We start from the raw sequence: 22,150 nt of genomic DNA, 5'->3' as shown, positions 1-22,150 counted from the left end.
AGTGCAACCCAGAGGCGATGGTTGGGATCCATTAGAGAGGGAACATTCGAGAAGGGGACTGAAACGATTTAAAAGGGCAGAGTGACAGAGCATAAGCGGAGGGGACGTTTGAAAGTAGAGCTTCAAGTTCAAGCACGAAGCCCCAACCTGGATTGTTCTATGTGAATTAAAGCGGCTCCTAGTACTTTGTCGTCCGAGTCTTAACACATGGGTACTGAAACATGCACACGTAATGAAGGTGGTGACATTTTGACAACTCTTTACGCAGAAATATACTTGCGATGACCCATCGATAGATTGGAATTGACTATTTTTCTTACAAAACAGGCATCGATCATACGCACAGGAATCTATTATTAATTGATTGATTAATGCATGTTTTGGTGGAGTGATGGTGTAGGTGGTCAGCGCACTGCACTGTTAACTTGGCAAATTGAGTTTGAATCCTGGTCACGGAAAACATGGGTGGAAAGTGATATGTAGACCGGGGCAATATGGTGCAGTACAACAGTGGGTTTGTATTCCCTGCCATCTATTTCCACACCATGTAGCCTCACAGCCTATACCAGTCTGGCAAGCTTTGTGGTCTCCCATCCAAGTACTATCCAGGCTCAAATCTTCTTGGGCTTTCGAGGCCTGACAAGAGAAGGTTCAACACACAGGTGTGGGATCCATGTTTGTTGCTCTGTCATTGCGGCTGAATGACAGATGGACTTTTGAGCCACCTTTTTGGTTATAGCTCTTAGCACTTTTCCCTGTCACGTGGTAATTGTGTGGTGCTTTCCCCCTAAATGTTTAATAGGGGACCTTGGCATAACCCTCTGACATTCAATTCCCTAAATATCTCAGATGAAATAAAATTATGACAAGATATCTTTGAAATGAAGGGTTGTGTCCCCTGGACCATGAAGGAAATGATCATGGGGGGTGGAAAGAAAAAAACTGAGGCCACAATCTGGGGACCTAAGAACATTCGCAAGACGCGTTTTGTGAAATTGCCGGTAAACCAGCAATCCTCGAGAAAAGCCAAGTTTTTAAATTGTTATTTTCAAATTCACGTCTAAGAACATGCTTTTGCCCCAATTGGAGCTGCAATTTTGGAAATATTTCGTGGACCTGACCAAGGTCAAAATAATGGCCTGGTTGTTTCGTCTGAAATTTCCTTAATGTTTGGTTGACACGAGAGTTTGTGATGGGGAAAAATAATGCCCTCTAAAAAGGTTACGTACCAGAGATTTGACGAGGGGAGGGATTTAGTTTCGTAAGAAGAGGTGGTCTGGAAATATCACATATTGAAATTAAATATATTCCCACATAAAAGAACATATATAATGTCAAAGATATATATGATATGGCAATTTTTTTTTCAGTGAAGACGCCTGCCTGTAATGTGGATACATTTAACATGAACGACCTTCTGTGTCCCGGTGGCAGGAGTAGTGGCGCAGTAGTTGGCCTATTGCGTGATGAACCCAGCCACCCGTGTCGTTCAATAGCCCGGCCACAGCTAACTTGAGTGGCGAGCGATATCTAAACCAGTCCTCGGCCCTCTAATCACCAAATCGGCAATGACCAGCGTGGTGAAGAATGGTCAAACAACTGTCATGACCCCTAAGATTTTGGAAGCCCTTTATCCAGCAGTGGATTCGAAAATGGTCTATTTGTCATTATTATTATGAACACAGTGTACTTGGCAAAAAGCACACAACATATTTCCACAGTGATGTAAAGAGGCTTTCTATATATAGGTGCTGCTGGATGTTGTATTGAAGCTGTCACGGCTGTAATGTGTGATTGATCATCAGATACAAGTGTTTGGTGAGGTAGCCTCTCCATACATTATACTTTGTTAAGACCAATGGGGAGATGAAATAAATGTTTTATTTCGAGACATTTTATCATGCCGGGCGAGAGAGAACTGCAGGCCAATCGTGACATCGGCAGTGCCGAGAGGGCAACCTTGTGTCGTTGGGAAACGCCGGTTCGATACGTTGGACCGCACACGTATGATTTAAGCATGGCGATGCGTCGCACATTCGAATTTGCAATGCCGGCGTTAATTTAAAAGGAACTTAGAAAGGCAAGCTTTGGATTATAATTAAATGCCGTGGCTTTCAATCTGTTCTGATGTGACGTCCCCCAATTTGACGGTTGGGACTGAGGTCCTCTGTGTGCATTTTAGACAACCGCAGCTTTCACGCTTCACTTTATTCACTCGGATTTTCTGTACCAATCCAATTTTTCGGTGACCCCCCCTTTCTGGAGGTCAAGAAAGCATTACTTCTCGGTTTCCTTTCATACATTTTTTTAAATGCATTAAAGAAGTTGTTGTGGAAAAACAGTAAGGTGTTATTTGCCGAAGAGGTGACTGTGGTGGTTTTGAATATTCTGTTGGATGAAAAAAGTCATAAATATGTATATATTTTTCAAGCAATGATGTCACGGACTGCTGTTTTTGTGTGTGTATATAGCTGCTTCTTACCATGAGAAGCATCCTGTTTGCTGAAGCAGGTATTACTCACGATCAATTTTGTTTCTGCTACGTGGCATTTGCCAACATTTCATCCATGGAAATCTCAACGTGACAAGCCGCCACAGCCCACATCACTTATAGTTGTTATTCCTTTTTAGAAACATTGGGCGAATTGGCAAAGATAACAAATTGACACAGCGTCGACGATACGTGCGCACTCTTGGATGCCACTCTGCATGATACTCCGGCATGCCACTCCGGCATTTGCAGGATGTGCCCGTGACTCGAAGTTCGAGTGACACTCAATAAGATTTGAGTGGCGCTGGGATTCGCAAACAAAGAGTCCGACATTCTCGCAAGGATGCACAAATTAAAACCTGTACAAAGACCCAACGCCGCCACAGACGGATGGCTCCGAGAAGATCCTAGGTCACCGGTGCATGTGAGGACACTAAAAAAAATGTCCCAAGAGTTTAACAAGTGTGATTAAAGTGTCGTGTCAAGCCCCCGTCATTGTTACGTGCGGGACACATCTACTCACTGCAAGAGTATAAGGGCACTTCAACGCAGCACTACCCACACAGAGATTGGCTCCCTCCTCCTCTGTGTTGGCTTAAAATTATTTTTGCACACGAGCTGGAGGTGGAGTGCATCTGTGATTAAATTCGAATCTGGATATAAGCATAGCCCTCGGGAGCTAGGCCAGATGTGCTTGTATCCAAGTTGTACTTTGCATTCCACCCACCAGTGTGATGTAAGGACATGTTGCTAATATCAGAACTGTTATTTTTACAAGGCGCGCTTATGTACAGCTTCTACCAGCAGGCTATAATCATAAATAATAAAATATAATATCACATTGACAATCGTCTGCTGAGTAAAGGCCTTCCCTCACTGTGCTTTTGCCATGGGAGTTGTTTCACTATTAATCGCCCTACTGGACATCTGTGAAAACGGGCTTCAGAGGTCATCGGATTCCTCCAGTCTAAATAAAGATTCTGATTCTAAATCAGTAGCCACATATGTTTGGGAATAGATGTGCGTGTGCCAATGTGGTACACATCATGCCTCTTGTGGCTGGCTGCAGGGTTTATTCGAACCAATTGCATCCAAAATATCACGCCAAGTCATTCATAGCGGATGTTTGATTGTTACTTCACCACGCTGGTTAGTGCTGATTGGTTAAGGCGAAGGGTGACAGCTTATGAAGGACATGGAACGCTTGCGTAATGTAGCTCTCAGAGACACCGTCTTGTCTTTATGTATATTTATTGTGAATAAAGTCCGCTGACAACTTAACGAGTAACTGCGAGTGACTATATACACTTGGGTCATGAAACGACTCTATTCTGAGACAACATAACTCTAGCCTCAAGACAACTCGAAGACGATGGAGACGACCCATTCCAAGGCGGCGACGGCGATTCCCCAGAACAACAGCCCCCAGGTCCGGTCCGTGCTGGCCACGCCGCTATTCCCGAACTCTTGCTCACCGCACCTGGCCGGGTCAATCTCCAGCCCTTATTACACTTAGCCGCCGTTGGGTCCCGTGCTCCCCCTCACGTGACCCTGTCAACGCTTGTCCCATCAACCATCATGAGCACGTAAATTAGTAACCATGATCCCGGGGAACCATACTGTCCCTCTATCGCCCCGTGCTGTCCTTACACTTGCATAGAGCATCGCTCTTCGTTCTAAGGTGGCTTTTGTAAAGCAATGTGGTCGAAATCGTAAACTGGCGAAGAGCCCATAGTGTGGGGCCTTTGATCAAAGTTATTATATTTGTTTATTCAATGGTTTTTTTCGGTAAAGTCACGTATGTAATTTATGCAGTCACGAAAGCTTTAATTCTTTATTATATTTGTTTATGTTTTCATCTCGGTGAATTGTCATGGCAAATCAATGTACGGGCCACAAACACAACCCGCGTTTTTGATTCATGAATACAGCATTGAGGAAGCAGGATTGTACCGCGTTATAAAATCTACGCTTAGTTCAGGTGAAACCTCAATATTTGGATTGTTATTTATTCCTTTTATAACTAATTTAAATACACCTTGACAAATTATTGATGGAAATGTCACGAGGACCTTGCCTCAATATTGGATATGCCCACAGATGAGCATTATGGTCACGTATATTAAAAAGTACAACTCATTTTACTTACGTTTCATGTATGTATGCATATTTATAGTTTTGCATTTGTCTTGTCATTCGATAGTCCAATACCCATCCGTTAGAAATGTCTTACTTTTATAGAAATATCCCTTTGAGAAGATGATACAAAATATGTCGTTTCTATTATACAAGTCCTGTTGAAGCAGTCATCCTTCTGATTTATGGTTAGCATGTTGTAAAAATGTAAAAAAAACAAAGTTTAATCTAATTCTTTTTTTTATATAACAATTTGTTCCATATCCTCTCAAGTTATATGGAGAGATCAAAGGAGTTTATTTTACAGATGGATCACCAACTGACTCCAAGGTAAAGATAAGATGACCGCCATTCATATTTAATATTTTTGTACGCAATTTCATAAAGGCCCACAAGTATAAATCTTGACAAAGCTTTCGTGACTGCAGGAGTTCATATTCTTTGGGTCTTTCGGTAAAGTCACGTGGAACAAAAAAACTACGACGTTTCGATCGCAACACAAGCAATCGTCATCAGGAGAAAAAAGAGCGGGAAAGCTGCTGAAGCAGTCTGTTTTAAAGATTTGAAATGGGCGCAGCCCAAGGGTCATAAACAAAATGGGCGGGGCTAGTGATGTTAAAGTGAGAGATTAGCATGGCAATGTAAGATCGCAGAGCCACCGCCACATCGAGGGCACGAGCGATAGTGGCTGTGTCAGTGTGAAACAATGAACCTATAAATGTAAAACCAGAGAGTCGAAAATAACTACTAACATTGGAAGGAAGGATGGAAACATCACATGAAGCCATCCAGATATATAGACACAGACACAATTTCAACCGAGAAGATGGGTACAAATTGAGCAATCATTGGAAGGACGTTATTAACCAGTTTAAGTCATAACTGGCTGTGATATTTCCATCCTACCTTCCGATGTTAGTAGTTATTTTCGACTATCTGGTTTCACATTAACAGGTAAAATGTCTCACACTAACACATTTGCCGTCGTTCGTGTCCTCGATGTGGCGGTGGCTCTGCGATCTTACATTGACATGCTAATCTCTGATTTTACATTAACAGGTTAAATGTCTCACACTAACACAGCCACCGTAGCGCGTGTCCTCGATGTGGTGGTGGCCCTGCGATCTTACATTGACATGCTAATCTTTGATTTTACATGAACAGGTTAAATGTCTCACATTAACACAGCCACCGTCGCTCGTGTCCTCGATGTGGCGGTGGCTCTGCGATCTTACATTGACATGCTAATCTCTGATTTTACATGAACAGGTTAAATGGCTCACACTAACACAGCCACCGACGCTCGTGTCCTCAATGTGGTGGTGGCTCTGCGATCTTACATTGACATGCTAATCCCTGATTTTACATGAACAGGTTAAATGTCTCACACTAACACAGCCACCGACGCTCGTGTCCTCGATGTGGTGGTGGCTCTGCGATCTTACATTGACATGCTAATCTCTGATTTTACATGAACAGGTTAAATGTCTCACACTAACACAGCCACCGACGCTCGTGTCCTCAATGTGGTGGTGGCTCTGCGATCTTACATTGACATGCTAATCCCTGATTTTACATGAACAGGTTAAATGTCTCACACTAACACAGCCACCGACGCTCGTGTCCTCGATGTGGTGGTGGCTCTGCGATCTTACATTGACATGCTAATCTCTGATTTTACATTAACAGGTTAAATGTCTCACACTAACACAGCCGCCGTCGCTCGTGTCCTCGATGTGGTGGTGGCTCTGCGATCTTACATTGACATGCTAATCTCTCACAATACAATGGTTACCTCCGCGCTCTCGTCGTGCAGGTAGCTCTCCAATCTTACATTGACATGCAAATTTCTCACTTTAACATCACTAGCCCCGCCAATTTCGTTTTTGACCCTTGGGCTACACCCATTTTAAACCTTTTAAATGGCCCACCTCAGCAGCATTCCCACTCTTTTTTCTCCTGATGACGATTGCTTGTGTTGCGATCGAAACGTCGTAGTTTTTTTGTTCTACGTGACTTTACCGAAAGACCCAAAGAATACCCACAAGTATACTTACTGCATTAGGAATAGCAACGGCCATGCCCTAATGCTGACCACCATGTTTACACACATTATGACAGCGTGCAATAAAAAAAAAACATTTTCTGAATGATACCTCAATACCTGAAGGAATGCTGGTTGCAATGGTGGCCTGTCTCCAGCACCCTCCCGAAAGCTTATTTAATGTCTCCGATGTGTGCTTTGTACCACGTCTTCCGAGGCACGATGCCCCCACGTTTCACTGAACACGCTGGGAACTGCTTCAGCAACTGAATTCGGCTTTGCGGAATTGAATGGCCGTGCCAGTACCTCGGAAATGCCGTCACGTTTTGAGGAACTGAATTCAGTCGCTCGGGGAAATAAGAAAAATCTCCCAGCGTGCGGAGCGGGAACATCGGACATCACGTTCGCCAAACAACACGCCCGGCACAAGCCACAAGCGAATGGCAGAGCTAAACTTCCACGGACGGGGGGAAAGACACCGGGTGCTGGTCCCCTTTGCGCGTGAGCTTTTGCACGACGCGCACGAGAGAGAGAGAGAGAGGGCCGGCGGCTCCTTGGGCCACCTCTCGTCGTGGCGACCGTAGTTTATTTACGGTGTTCACCAACTCAATTGGGCCTCCGCTCGGAAAGTCAATGCGGCAATTCTTGCTCTCCGTTGCGGTCGGAGTCACGCTCTCAGTGGCAGAATTTAACGATCGGCGATTCAAAGAGGAGAGGAGGGGGGGGGGGGGCACGGTTCGCAGTGCATGGCTCACCCGGGGACCGATGATTGGATTGAAATGCAAATTGGGCATTTATGTCTCGGTGGCCTATCGGTATGAGCAGCTCTGTTGTTGTGACATTTGCAACAAAGGATTTACTCTTTTTGTTTCTAATAAGAGATTGGATTTTTATTTGTATTAATGTCATGCGTGACATGTAGACGTCTACCACTGGAAAAAAATCGTTTGCTCAGCAAATGGAAGGCAACAAACACGGCCAATCCCTCCCCCCACCCCCACGAAAACCTAGATATTGAAACTTTGTGAAGAAATTTGCCTCACTCCAAATTGATGGCAAAAGATAAAGGTGCAGCCCTGCAATTGCATGCTCATGGCACTGCTGACTGGAGGGTCTCAAAATAGAGAGAGAGAGAGAGCTCAAGAGAGCCCCTCCAAAGGTCATTTGACCTACTCTTCCATGCTGGCCAGACATCTTGGAAGAGGTGGGCCTTTGCCCACGCTTTACCCTACAGCAAGACACCTGCCCATTAACCGACCGCAGTGAACCTATCTACTTATGCCGCCCGGTGAACAGAGGCGGCGTGGGCGTGGGGAATTTAGGAAACCTGCAACCGTCGTTTCAGCTGCCACGCTGGGAGATCGCATCGAAAGCGGTGAGCCTTTCGGATGGCGAGTTGAGCGCGGCCGCTAACCCCTGCGAGGGAGATGGCATCCCCTGGGGCTAACGGTAATTTGTGCGACGTCGAAACGAGAATCTCTGAGCCATTCCCACTTGCGACAGAGCGAAGCAAATGCTCGTCCGAGCGTGGTGGATTGATTGCCCGGTCCTGATTTACAAGGCAGATTAAAATTCCCGCTCGCGGGAACTAACGCGGTGACATCAGAATGCCGGGGGAACAGGTAAGCTGCCATGTGTTAACTATAAACAATTTTTATTTTACCAGGTAAGGCGCACTGAGCTATATATTGTAGCTCTTTTTCAGAAGCGACCTGGCCACAAATGATAGCTCAACGAAGAGGCTTATCACGTCTAAATGTACAGCAAGGAGCCAAATACTCTAAGCGCGTGATGTTGATTCTAAATGTGGAGGGAAAAACTGGAGGGCCCGGAGAAAAATCCACGTGACCACGGGAAGAACATGCAAATTCCAAATATACAGCAGGCGCCAGTGTTGGGATTGAACCCACGATCTCCTGTATACCGGGCGAGGTAGTTAACATTTCGCCGAGTGAGGGTGGGGATGCTGGGGGCTGGAAGCACCAGGAGCCGGTTTCCTTGCTTGAAATGCTGAATAATGAGCAGGGGGAGAGAAAAGAAAACGCTCCCTCTTTGGTCGTTTGGCAGCGGCTGTCAGAAAGCACGCCTGACGCTGGGATTGCCGTTGGGCAGCCGAGGAAAGGGCAGTGGAGGTCGGAGGCTCAGGGGCAGCCGAAGGAGATGTGCGGCTCCTCATTGCTGTCCCTTTGTTAGAGCCGACGCAGTAATCTTTAAAGCATTTTTTTCAACCGCGCCACACCGTGACAGCTGAATAGCTCGGCGCTTAGCGTATTTGGAATACCTGCTGGTAAAGCCGGGGGTCGTTCGTAAAGTGTGCCGTCTACCGCAGTAGGGAAGGACATTGACGACTCTATGAAGGAAGAAGGTCATTGTTCACATGTAGACGTACATCCTCTAAATAATGTGTTTGTAAGGAACATATAATTGTATATTGATGTTCCTGAACCAATTCCTAGCAAATGACAACATGGATTGCAGTAAATATGTTCGAGGCAAGGTGGGCCAACTTTGTGGAATTTCACCAATTACAATAAGTACATCTTGTTTTTTTCCACCGACAGCGTCATATTGAGAAGAATGGTTGATGCTTTGAGAGCCAACCTAGAACATCCCTGACTATTTACACAGTTTAACCTATTCGCTCATTTTCAGTTTCAGTTTTCAGTTTTATTTATGTGGTATAGCCCTGTGAGCCATTCGGCTCATGAAATCATATGGTAATTATAATTATTCGTATCACGAGAGACAAAGACGGCCGTAGTCCCAAGCGCCATAGCCAATTGGCTGGAGGCCAAAAATTATCATATTTATTAATCAGTCCATAGCGGGTTTGGCCAATAGATGATTTTAATGGACATTGATTCATCAATTAAAATGTAGTATTATGCTCATGACACATGCATTGAATCTTTCATGTGTTAATCTATATAATTTACAACGCATGAACATTACGTGCAAATGACGCGTGCTTGGAATTACACCGACAGTCGGGAAAGAGAGGCATGTGGATCAGCGAATGAGCACAAATTATGGGAGACATCATCACGTTGACTGTCAAGGAAAAGGAGCGGGGCTTGTGCAGCATACATCGCGAGGAGTGATTATAGCGGACGGACAAGACTGGCCGTGGAATGCCAGCCAAAGGCAGGAGCACAACCAACAGGGCGAACGCCCGCTGCCGAAATGGAGCGATGAGAATAGTTCATGCGCAGGAAATGTCATGGACTGTGGCATCACGGGGCCTTGTTGGGAAAGCAACGGCACGGAGAGGCATTGATCTCGATGATGGCTGTTGGTGACGATTTGCTTGTAATAATTTCAAATGATAAGTGTTACAGCTCGGCTAATGGGGAAGAACGCAACTGCACCAACGAGACAAATCGTCGCGGGAAACGACAGAAACGACGGCGTGAAATCGAAACGACGAGCTAAATCTTGTCCGGATAATTGAATCGTGATACTGAATCGTGACTCTTCATCAAACTTGCTCGGGGAGCGATGACGTGCAGTTGACGGGAGGGAATTGTTATGGAGATAATTGCTTATGAAGGTAGCTGTTTGGCACGCCTGCAAACGCCGCTCTGTTGTTGACAGACAATCGATGAGCGCCGCTTGATGTGCGAAATTAAGAAAAAGATGCCTCCCTCCTCCTCCTCCTCCTCACAAGTGTCCCTCTCAATATTGGAGCTGCAGCTTGCACTGGCCAGATTTCCCATCCATTCGCTCAAGAGGCGAATCATTGGCGCCTTATCTCGCAACGAAACGCGAGGCGCCTGAATTATCAGCTAATGAGGTGGGGGTGGGGGCATGAAGATGGAAATCGGCAACAACTGAGAGCAAAAAAAAAAGAAATGTCCTAAGTGATTTCGGTTACTTCCAAAGAGGAAGTGGTGATGACAATCAGGCGGGTTGTGAGGCATGTTCGCTGATTAATAACCGACACAATTGGAACGAGCGAGGCTTCTGCCGACGTTCACTCTCTGTGTGAGGAGAAGCCCTTGCCGCCATCGACTGCTGGTCACGGCGTGCGAGTAGGATCGGCTGCCAGAGCATCTCCTCGGGAATCAGAATCGTGGGAAAATGAATCCGCTAGAAAAGCCGCAAGGCTTTGCTGTTGCAAAATATCCCTGTTGTTCGATGCGGCGACGCTCTCCGAAGAAAGTTTGCATGTCAGGGAATAACACTGAAACGGCTGGATAGATTTTTTTCTTAAAAGCCATTTGATTGTATGATTGAGGTGTAACTGCTAAAGTACGCGTGTATATATATAAAACTTTAATTGTGAACTCTATACGTTCGCTCTGGAATGGTTGACAAATATAAATGGCCTGTGGCCTGTCAAACATTTATTTGACGGTGCCTAGAATATTTTGAGAAAGAGAATGACTGTGGGTTGGAGTCCGCCTGGGACACGTCCGCGTGTGTCTGTCGTGTGTGTCATGTGTGTGGTGTGTGTGTGGTGTGTGTCGTGTGTGTGTCATGTGTGTGTGTCTCGTATGTGTGTCATGTGTGCGTCGCGTGCTCATGCCAGGTCTAGACCGAGCCATTCCCGGTGCGATTGTGGAGCATGGAAACCCCCCACTCACTACAGGCACGAATGATTCTACTCCTCTCGACACACTCTCCCAACCTACCTCTCCCCTCTCATCTTAATCTATTCCCCTCCACGCTGTCTCATATCTATTCCATCTCGGATCACTCTACTCCCCTCCACACTCTCCGAACTCTCCCCTCTCGTCTCACTCCACTCCCTTCTGCGCATCCTCCCACGTCTCTCATCTCAATCTATTCCCCTCCACGCTCTCTGCTATCGACTCCATCTCGTCTCACTCTACTCCCTTCCACTCTACACATTCTACGCTTCAGCAACCGAAGTTTTCTCCTAAAGCTCCCGGTCCACTTTCGCTCCGTACGATGTCGCTTATTCTCCTCTGCTGTCCACACAGCTTGGAACTCCACTCCCCCAGCAGTCTGTGATCTCGACTCCCTGCCTCGATTTAAAGTCCAGGCTCAAGGCCTTTATTTTTCTACTTTGACGGACGTGACCGCTGCATCTGTACCAAGGGAGTAGCCATGGAGTCAACATTGGGGGGAAATCTTCCAGGGTGTCTGGGAGTCCCAACCCAGCAAAATATCTACATTTGAAAACGAATTTCCTGCCAAAAATATAAAAAAATTCACTAACACATGGGATGGACTTTTTTTCATTCATAACAATGTCTAATAGTGTATTATTACATTGCTCTGTTTTTACTTTTTTACCATTTCTTGTTTCATTGTATGTAATGGCAGAGATTAGGGATTAATAAAGTACAACCTAAACCACAATAATATAAACAGAAATCTATGCGTTGATTTATATGAAGACAAGTCCAGATATTGTGGCCAAGGTTTAGCAAATTGTTGTTTTTATTTACATAGCATAGCAATTATTTTCATAGCAATATATTGGGAGGGGGGGGGGGGAGACAATTATAATATGTATTATAATTACGGCCTTGGTCTGTACAGCATCTTAAGATGTACGCCCAGAATCGCGCGACTGCCCACGGGAGAATGCTGTTCGTGGTAAACATTCACACGCAGACACAGGCAGTGCAATGAATGTAAAGTTGTCGCAGTGAATGCGCTAAGCTGCACGCGAGGTCGTTGATGCACATTTAGAATTCGAGTGAATTGCATTGTGCTCAGCTATCTTGTAAAATTCGCGAGCATCTTGATGTTGAATAAAGGTGTTACATTATTTAAGTTTGAATGGATACCTTTCAGCATTAATTATTCGAGTATGGCGCAGAGGCTGTGTCGTTTACCTAAATTCTATGAGCGTCAGGGGGGAGGTGGGAAGGCGCATACAGATACGGTATACAAGATTCACGCCTCAAGGTCGGTACACCAGGAGAAAAATACCTATCATGTCATGCGACTAGTTCACGTTCTCGTGCGAAGTGCGCACGATATTCCCAGCCGCAGTCCATTGATGGTTGTGAAAAGGAAAATGAACGCCCCTCCCCCCCTCCCCCGACGTTGCATTTGCACCTCGCGTCGTAGGCGTCGTCAGCGCTTGCAATGGATGAATCAGCCACAGGTGCGCCTCGTAGATCCTCGTAGCTCGCTCCAGCCGGGGCTGTGGTCGTGCACAATTGTCGGCAAGAGGGCAACTTGAAGAGCTTCTGGAGGTAGCGCCTGCGGGGTGTCATTTGTGGTGGTTCCACCTCGGCGGCGATGACTTTGAGGACCGTGCAAAATGGGACCACCGGCTGCTGCCCAAATGGCACTCCTTACAACGTCGTGGCACTCCTTACAACGTCGTGACACTCCTTACAACGTCGTGACACTCCTTACAACGTCGTGGCACTCCTTACAACGTCGTGGCACTCCTTACAACGTCGTGACACTCCTTACAACGTCGTGGCACACCTTACAACGTCGTGGCACCCCTTACAACGTCGTGGCACACCTTACAACGTCGTGGCACTCCTTACAACGTCGTGGCACCCCTTACAACGTCGTGGCACTCCTTACATCGTCGTGGCACTCCTTATTACAACGTCGTGGCACTCCTTACAACGTCGTGGCACACCTTACAACGTCGTGGCACCCCTTACAACGTCGTGGCACACCTTACAACGTCGTGGCACTCCTTACAACGTCGTGGCACTCCTTATTACAACGTCGTGGCACTCCTTACAACGTCGTGGCACACCTTACAACGTCGTGGCACACCTTACAACGTCGTGGCACTCCTTACAACGTCGTGGCACTCCTTATTACAACGTCGTGGCACACCTTACAACGTCGTGGCACCCCTTACAACGTCGTGGCACACCTTACAACGTCGTGGCACTCCTTACAACGTCGTGGCACTCCTTATTACAACGTCGTGGCACTCCTTACAACGTCGTGGCACTCCTTACAACGTCGTGGCACCCCTTACAACGTCGTGGCACTCCTTACATCGTCGTGGCACTCCTTATTACAACGTCGTGGCACTCCTTACAACGTCGTGGCACACCTTACAACGTCGTGGCACCCCTTACAACGTCGTGGCACACCTTACAACGTCGTGGCACTCCTTACAACGTCGTGGCACTCCTTATTACAACGTCGTGGCACTCCTTACAACGTCGTGGCACACCTTACAACGTCGTGGCACACCTTACAACGTCGTGGCACTCCTTACAACGTCGTGGCACTCCTTATTACAACGTCGTGGCACACCTTACAACGTCGTGGCACCCCTTACAACGTCGTGGCACACCTTACAACGTCGTGGCACTCCTTACAACGTCGTGGCACTCCTTATTACAACGTCGTGGCACTCCTTACAACGTCGTGGCACCCCTTACAACGTCGTGGCACACCTTACAACGTCGTGGCACTCCTTACAACGTCGTGGGACTCCTTATTACAACGTCGTGGCACTCCTTACAACGTCGTGGCACACCTTACGTCGTGGCACACCTTACAACGTCGTGGCACACCTTACAACGTCGTGGCACTCCTTACAACGTCGTGGCACTCCTTACAACGTCGTGGCACACCTTACAACGTCGTGGCACTCCTTACAACGTCGTGGCACTCCTTACGTCGTGGCACTCCTTACAACGTCGTGGCACACCTTACAACGTCGTGGCACTCCTTACAACGTCGTGGCACTCCTTACAACGTCGTGGCACTCCTTACAACGTCGTGGCACCCCTTACAACGTCGTGGCACACCTTACAACGTCGTGGCACTCCTTACAACGTCGTGGCACTCCTTACAACGTCGTGGCACTCCTTACAACGTCGTGGCACACCTTACAACGTCGTGGCACACCTTACAACGTCGTGGCACACCTTACAACGTCGTGGCACACCTTACAACGTCGTGGCACTCCTTACAACGTCGTGGCACACCTTACAACGTCGTGGCGCTCCTTACAACGTCGTGGCATTCTTTACAACGTCGTGGCACACCTTACAACGTCGTGGCACACCTTACAACGTCGTGGCACACCTTACAACGTCGTGGCACACCTTACAACGTCGTGGCACTCCTTACAACGTCGTGGCACTCCTTACAACGTCGTTGCACTCCTTACGACGTCGTGGCACACCTTACAACGTCGTGGCACACCTTACAACGTCGTTGCACTCCTTACAACGTCGTGGCACTCACGACGTCGTGGCACACCTTACAACGTCGTGTCACAACTTTGTGGCACCCACGACGTTGTGGCACCCACGACGTTGTGGCACCCACGACGTTGTGGCACCCACGACGCTGTGGCACCAGCATTTTGCACCAACGGGTGGGGCACCGGCCGCGTGCCAAGGCGCGTCGCTCGATGTGTCGCGACCACTCCGCGCTCAATAATCACAGACGACGGGGCTTGTAGGATGAGTCTCCGATTCACTTTAGGGCAAACACGTGGGCAAGCGATACGGATCGCTGGCTGCGTAGCCGCAATGAAGCCTAACGCCCGCGCGCACACTCCTCTCTATCCCATCTTGCTAATTAAAACTGCACGGGGAAGTCGGACGTGTCGCACAGAGGCGACAGAGGGAGAGGCAAGGCGGCTCCCGGGGCTTGTGGGTAGTGTTGCAAGCGGTGGGGGTGGGGGATTACTTGATGGTTTCCCTGCCGATTTTCGCACACCCAAAATCTTAATTTGCAAATTATAACGTGGGTTGTGTCGACGTGTGTGCTGTGCGCACAAGCAGATTTCAGCCTCCCACACGTTTCCCCCCCACCACCACCACCACCTTCCTGCTCCATGAGTGTGCATGCGTGTGTGGTGAGTGCGAGAGAGAGGAGGTACCGTGAATAGCAGGTGTCTGGCCTGCGACCTTGGCGTGACATTGAGAACACTGACATGACGCTGTATCCCAAACGCGTGGCTGTTCTCTGAGAGCATCCAACTCCCTCCCCCCCACGCCGCCCTCTGACGCTTATAGAACAGAAGAAAAAACAACGATGCAACCTCGCCGCATTGCTTATGTGTTGATACGAGGAATAATTAAATAAATACAAAATGAATGGGCGTAGCGAGCAACTGGTTAGAGAGGCTGTGGTTGTGATCCAGTAAGCACAGCGTGACAAAGGCATTGGCAGTACTTTTTTCAGGTTTGTATAATTTCGCTATGGGATATCTGTCACTGCTGTGATGGATTCTTTACCGATGGCATCGTTGGAACTGTTCGGTAGCGTGTGTCTTTTTGCGAAGCGATTGGCTTAACGTTGCCTTTTTTCTCTCCTTCTCTCTCAAATTTCAGCTCTTGGAATAACTTTTTGTCGAATTGTCGTCCGATTTTCACGGGCTTCTTGTCAATGTGCAGAACACATACGGCTTACAAGTACACACGGCGACATTGTGAGCTGGCCTATAAATAGAACAGTTACGGATAATGAATTAAGGCAAAAGCCACACTCGCACGCTTTGTTTGCCAGCGCAGCGGCTTCTGATATATTTATTAATGACTACGGGAGGACTCTCTTTTCAACAAAATTAAGTCCTTGAAATGTAATCCAGATCATACATTTCACTGAACACGTGGACGCAAACGCGCGTCTAGAATTAGAGTAAATTGCATATGGCTTATTTGTTTTCTTGTTGAATTCATGACAATCGTGAGGCTTAATGAAGACGTGAAAATCATTCGCTTGATTTGATGCCTCTCGGAAGAGCCGTCCCTAGGGTTACGTCGAATCGGGAAGACTGCCCCTGGCCCCGCACTTTGGGGGACGGTATCTGATGTAATACTTCCGGTTTAGTTTGAAGGCGTCAGGGGGGGGGCACACACAGTGGGGTTTGCCCCAGGCCCCGCACCCCCCTTATGGATGGCCCTGCCTCTGGGGGTTATTTGTTTTTGTTGACAGGTCATTATTTAGGAGGTGATGCAGTTAAAGGGCTAATTATGCCGGCAACCAAATCTCTCTCCACGTGTCCGATCGTCGCTGGATTTCGTAAGCTAAGGAGGTGTTTGAGCGTGGTAAGTCATTGGATGGGTGACCACCAGTGCATACCAGGTGTTGTAGGCAACAATCTGTGAGTTGCCAGGAGATGGCAGCACAGCAATAGGTTTGGTCCATTCACTGGAATGGATCTGTCATTGGATTGAATCTATCTCTGCGGACTTAGAGTGTTGTACCTTCGTATGCGTGGATTTTTTTCCGGGTTCTCAGGTTTTCTCCTTGGCGCCAAATCCTCATTCATGGAAATGAGCAAACACCCCGATGCAGGACCCTGCTGATTTTTTTGTTTCAAAGACTTGATGAGCGTTAGCAGGGGAAAAGAAATGTCGAATTGCGGAAATGTGCGACGCATTCTGATTAGGTTACAGTGTACGCTCTTCAGGTTTTGTTTTACGATACTGCCCTTAGTGGCTGTTGCATCATCGCCACACGTAATTGCACCTTCATGCGAACAATTTATTAACCTGAATTGCACTCGAGGAGCAGAAATGTTGTGTGCCCCTTCTCCGTGCAGAGATAATAGCTTTGCTCGTCCCGTCACCAACAAACAACAAAAAAACCCCAGAGCATCCAAAAACATTTAACATTTGCGGCGTTTCGTTGTGCCCTGACAACCTTAACGAAGCGTTTCGTGAACATATGCTGAGTTTGTGATCTTGTCAGGTACCAAAAGAGTTGATTGTTTTACGAGGCACCCCTTCACTTGGGCCCAATTATCCGAAGCGCCCGTGTGCTTTCTACCTAATGGCGCTTGTATGAAATAGACCCTCGTCAATGGACATTACGGAGCCCCTGTGTAACGGCGACACGCGTTTTATGGACAATCAATGGGGAACGCGATACGACAATTTTTTTTTATCAAACCGATTAAAAGGCGCGAGCGACAAAGGCCGTCGGGAAAAGGCAACGGCAGTGCGGAAGCTTCGCTGTATTATTTATCAACAATATCACATCCCCTCCCTTTCGTAGTCTCTCGCTGATCAAGGGCGACTTCCTTCCACCGTGGCACCGTGTGTACTGAGATAACTGAAGGGCCCAAAATGCGAGATGCCCAGATTCTGTCGCAGGTGGGTCAGGAGGTTTTGGGCGCGATGGATCGGTGGGTGGGTGGGTGGAGTGAGCTGCAGAGCACCCGATTGGCTTCCTTGTGCGCTCGCCGATGAGACTCAAGATGAACGATGCCAACCCGAATGCTTCTCCTTCCAAGTTTGTGCGATCTGGAGCCGATGTAGATGTCACATTTTTTTTTGTCAACGCCGTGACGTGGCGTTGACACACGACCCGGCGTTTGACTTGCAATCCGCGCGTCAAACACATCGATGTGATTTAAAGGCTACATTTGGAGTTAACATTATTTTTATATGGTTGTATTTTGGAGCTGAACAGGTGGCTCAATGGTAGACCCAGCCCATCATCTCTCTGGGGTTCGAGAAATTAAGTACCACTTTGTGGGGAAGTCAACAGTGGTTGTCCTATGGAGAGGCCTCCCTCCCACCATAAAAATGTGGAATTTGCACCACTGGGTCAGGGCTGTAAAGGGGATATGAGCACCACCTCAATGCCCATTTGAGCAGAATGCGTTTATTTTATTTTTACATGTTCTACACGATCTTTTTTATTTTCGCCTTGGTGGACAGCTTAAGAGCGCGTACCCTGGGGGGGGGGGGGGGTTATATGATTACCTTTATTTAATTAACTTACCGTTTTGCCCCGTTGCATGCGCGATTAAGCAAAACAAAAGATAGCTCCCAGCTGTGTGGCATTTCCAAGCGGCTTCGCAGTACAACGAACAAATACCTGGCACGGCACATACGCACACCCCTCCTGGCTGCTTGCAACTCGGTAAACATGTAAAACGCGCACCGCTGGAAGCCCTCTCGCAAGCACCCATGCTGCCACACTTTGAAGGTGCAAAGGCTGCAGCAGCGAGTGACACCACTCTTTTTTGTTATGCGTGTTCAAATACATATTTTTCGGGTCCGAGGTGGGTGCAGCAGTCGCGCAATGCCCCCCCCCCCCCCCACCATTCCTTCATTAAACGCGCAGCGAGCAGTTGTGATGAAGAATTACCAAATAACCTCCCTGACTAATATGGCTGTAAGGAGGCAGGCCTTGATCAAGCAGTGGATCGACAAAGGACTGTACTGTATAGTCATTTCAAGGTCCGTAAGTACCGTTGTGAAAAGTCTGTGATTTCCAGCTAAATTTAGCACGAGGCAGTGTCCATCTGCTGTTTACATCCCCGAGCCAGTGGGGGACATTCCTCATTCCTATGGCAGGGACGAATCTTTCCATAGGGCAACGACGGTTCTTCCACACATCGTGGTATTCATGTTATCAACCCTGGAGGGCTGGAGGACTGAGTCAACCCCAACCTCTTGATCAGAATGAGAATATTTATTTATACTGAAGGAATCCAATGAGCTATAAAGCTTTCTTTATTCACAGCTATCCAGTAGAGCTGTCCACTGTACTTCTATACGCTCTACTTCTGAGCCATCCAGCCAGATCTCGTGGCCGGAGACGTGAAGGGTGGCAGAGGATAAACATTGATAATCAACATCAGTCATTGCTAATCCACCGCTGGATAAAGGTCTCCCAAAGCCGACGCTGTCGCTCACGAATCTGAGATGTAACAATCCACGTAGAACCAGCACACGATAATGATTGCTCGGCTTCATCTCCTCGGTTGGTGTCCTCTCCTATTCGCTCCTTTCCACGGCTGCCACTCCGCTACTATCATCCCGTCGAGTGAAGATTTATTCGCGCCTTGAACTTACGTCTTAAATATGACAGAAATATGAACCGAACAATTATTCACCTCGTTACTATGAAATGGATCGGTAAATTCGATGCAGCGGCCAATGAAAGAGCCGTGAGTATTGGCAATTCTGTGCCAAGATGCATTACAAAAGCCATAACGCCGCATCGATGACATCCGCGCACGTCTCGAAATTTCACGAATAGACCAAATAAGTTTTTTTTTATCCCACCCACTCGGTTGCGACGTGCAAATCCAACTCGTTTCTTTTTTTTTCTTTCAGAAAACAACGATGGCAGGTACAGAAACACGATATATATACAGTACATATTTTACCCGACCAACACACAAAGACAAGCGATTTCTATTCACAGTGTGGCAATGCTATTTTCCCTTTAGTTTCGTGAAAGATAAGAGGTTTAATTCACCTCGTTGACATTGTGAAAAATGGATATTTCAAAAATATATATGACTTTTTAACAATCAGCATTTGCTTTGGGTGTTTAATGAATGCACTTGCTTGAAGCAACCACCCAACTCTCCATTATTGATCGGGCGGTATTGATCGCAATTTAACGTCGAACACTCGATAAGAATGCATCTCGTCCTTAAACACTTCCAGTGAGTATGAAGCATCTGAGGACAGCCTTTTTGACCTCAAAATGTCACATTCCTGTCTCAAAAGACCTTGCCAAATGTCTGACATTTGTACCGATCGGGGTTGTCCTTTGCGGACGACGGATACATATGGAAGTTTATATATTTCATGTTCATCTTTGTTGCCACAATTTCTCTCCCCTGCTGTGTCAATGACTTCAGAAAACTAATGTGCACATTAAATTGCCATGTTAGCATGTATGAGACAGAGTGCAGTCTGGCTTCATATGCATTCAATCCATTACAGAGAAAAGCCAAAGCAATCGAATGTGCTTATTTGCAAAGAAGCTATTGCTCTGAAAGAAAAGCAAAATCCAGATGCATTTCATGATCCTAATGATTAATCAACGATGCCGTAGTTATTAGTTTTTTTTCTTTCTAACTTGTGTGTGTGCTGCTCTGCAGCGAAATTGAATGACATTTGAAAAAGTCTCTTCTGTCGCTGCAGGAAGCACAGCCTCGAGCTAATTACTTAAACCAAATTGAATTCCCTTCCTTTTAAGCATTCTAAACGCATCTGCAGAACAGCGGGTTACCAGATCAATACAGAAATGAGGAACGGAGGGATGCGCGCACACGCACGCACGCACACACGCGCACACGACGCTTACCTGCAGAGTTATTGGAACATCGGAGCTGCAGCGTTACTAGTTTTGTCCTCTGTGCGATAACCTTGTGAGTGTGGCTGACGGCCGCGCTTGAGAATGCACCGGACTGGTGAGGGTGTTGTTGTTGTTGCTGCTGCTGCTGGGAGCGCCGCTGTCCGTTACCGCGCGAATCACAAACCGGAGCTTCCCACTTCGGGGTTCATCGTCGCGACCAATCCAAAAATTACCCAGGGGGGTGGGTGGAGGAGGATGTGGTGGGGGGTGCACACGCGCATCGCTGCGATGGCGAATGAGCCCACGCTTGCTGGGATCCTTTAAGTTATTTTGTTTTCTGCGTGCAGAAATATAATTCGCGGGTGTGTGTTGTTTACCCAAAATAAGTTTGCCTCTACAGAGGACGTTCGCCAAACTGCCCGCGGCAGCGACAATCCGACAATCAGGACGACGGCGGCAATCGGAAATGAATCGACTCCCCCTTCCCACCTCGTGGGGCAGAAACGCATTAGACGAAATGTGCGTCTGAAATAGGCAGGGTGGGTTTCCAACGTGTCGAGTTAAATTGTATACTTGTTTGTTGCATTGCTTTAAAAGCAAAAAAAGACATACGTATTTTAATTATAAGTCTTTTCCAGGGAAACCTTATTCAAATGTATATTACATTATTGGGTCTTTCGGTAAAGTCACGTAGATAGATTCAAGAATAATATACAAGAAAATGAATTCCTGCCGTCACGAAAGCTTTAAGTCCTTATTAAAATTCTTATTTTGTATTTGGACACATTTCATGCAAAAAAGAAACTGAAATCAATGAGTTCACTTACCCTGGGTAACGTGAGCTTGATCCGTGCAAGAGAAAGTAATTGGCTACTTAAGCGGAGTCATTTTATCATCACAAAGAGTGAAAAAATAAAGACGTCCCTAATAAAATAAAAATAAAACTGATCTAGGCTGTCTTTGTCATAGCTGTCCGAAGGCATGCCCAGCTTTCAGAGAGGGGAAAAACCATGAAGAAAACTAAAAGGACGATACAAATTTGTATAAATATCTTCCCCCAGCTTATCTTTCGGCAGATGAACCAACGAGAAAATCTGCTTCAACGGGCGCGTCCTTCTTGTCAGTGCTTGCGGAGACGCACGAACACAGACATGCGACAGATGCGTCCAATTGCTCCTAATCTTCACAGCGGCACTTGGAGGATGACTGGGACATCCCTAGTAATAAATAAATAAAACATAAGGCGCATGACACACACGTGTGTCTCAACGTCGATCGTCAGCCACGAGGGGTTTTTTTTATCTCCCCCCCCCCCCCCCCCAGATAGAGGCGTTCACACCGCCGAGCGAGCGTGCGTTGTGTGCGTGCGTGTCGCGCGCGTTCGCGTCGCCTGCCCAAGAACGGCTCGAGGCTGCGGGCCCGGCTTGAGGCTGCGTCGCCTCTCGTGGCGCCGGGCGTGTGCACGTGGCGTGCGTCTTCTGGGACAGAATGGGGAGCGGTGG

General features: G+C 47.2%; 1 protein-coding gene across 4 annotated transcripts in view; it reads right to left on the bottom strand.

Moving 5' to 3' along the window:
* Positions 1 to 21,948, bottom strand: part of GPR22 (G protein-coupled receptor 22) — a 55,916-nt gene extending 33,968 nt beyond the window's left edge. For 2 of the 4 annotated variants that reach the window (XM_032954269.2, XM_032954267.2), the window contains exon 1: positions 21,476 to 21,948. The gene's annotated coding sequence lies outside the window, so the exon portion shown is untranslated. The other 2 variants (XM_032954268.2, XM_032954265.2) reach the window with 1 other exon arrangement.
* Between the last annotated feature and the right edge of the window lie 202 nt (positions 21,949 to 22,150).

This window comes from Petromyzon marinus, chromosome 14 (assembly GCF_048934315.1).
Source record: "Petromyzon marinus isolate PM22_M1 ecotype Great Lakes invasive population chromosome 14, UKy_Petmar_22M1.pri1.0, whole genome shotgun sequence".
In the NCBI taxonomy this organism is placed as follows: Eukaryota; Metazoa; Chordata; class Hyperoartia; order Petromyzontiformes; family Petromyzontidae; genus Petromyzon; species Petromyzon marinus.
This window is presented reverse-complemented; position numbering and strand designations above follow the sequence as displayed.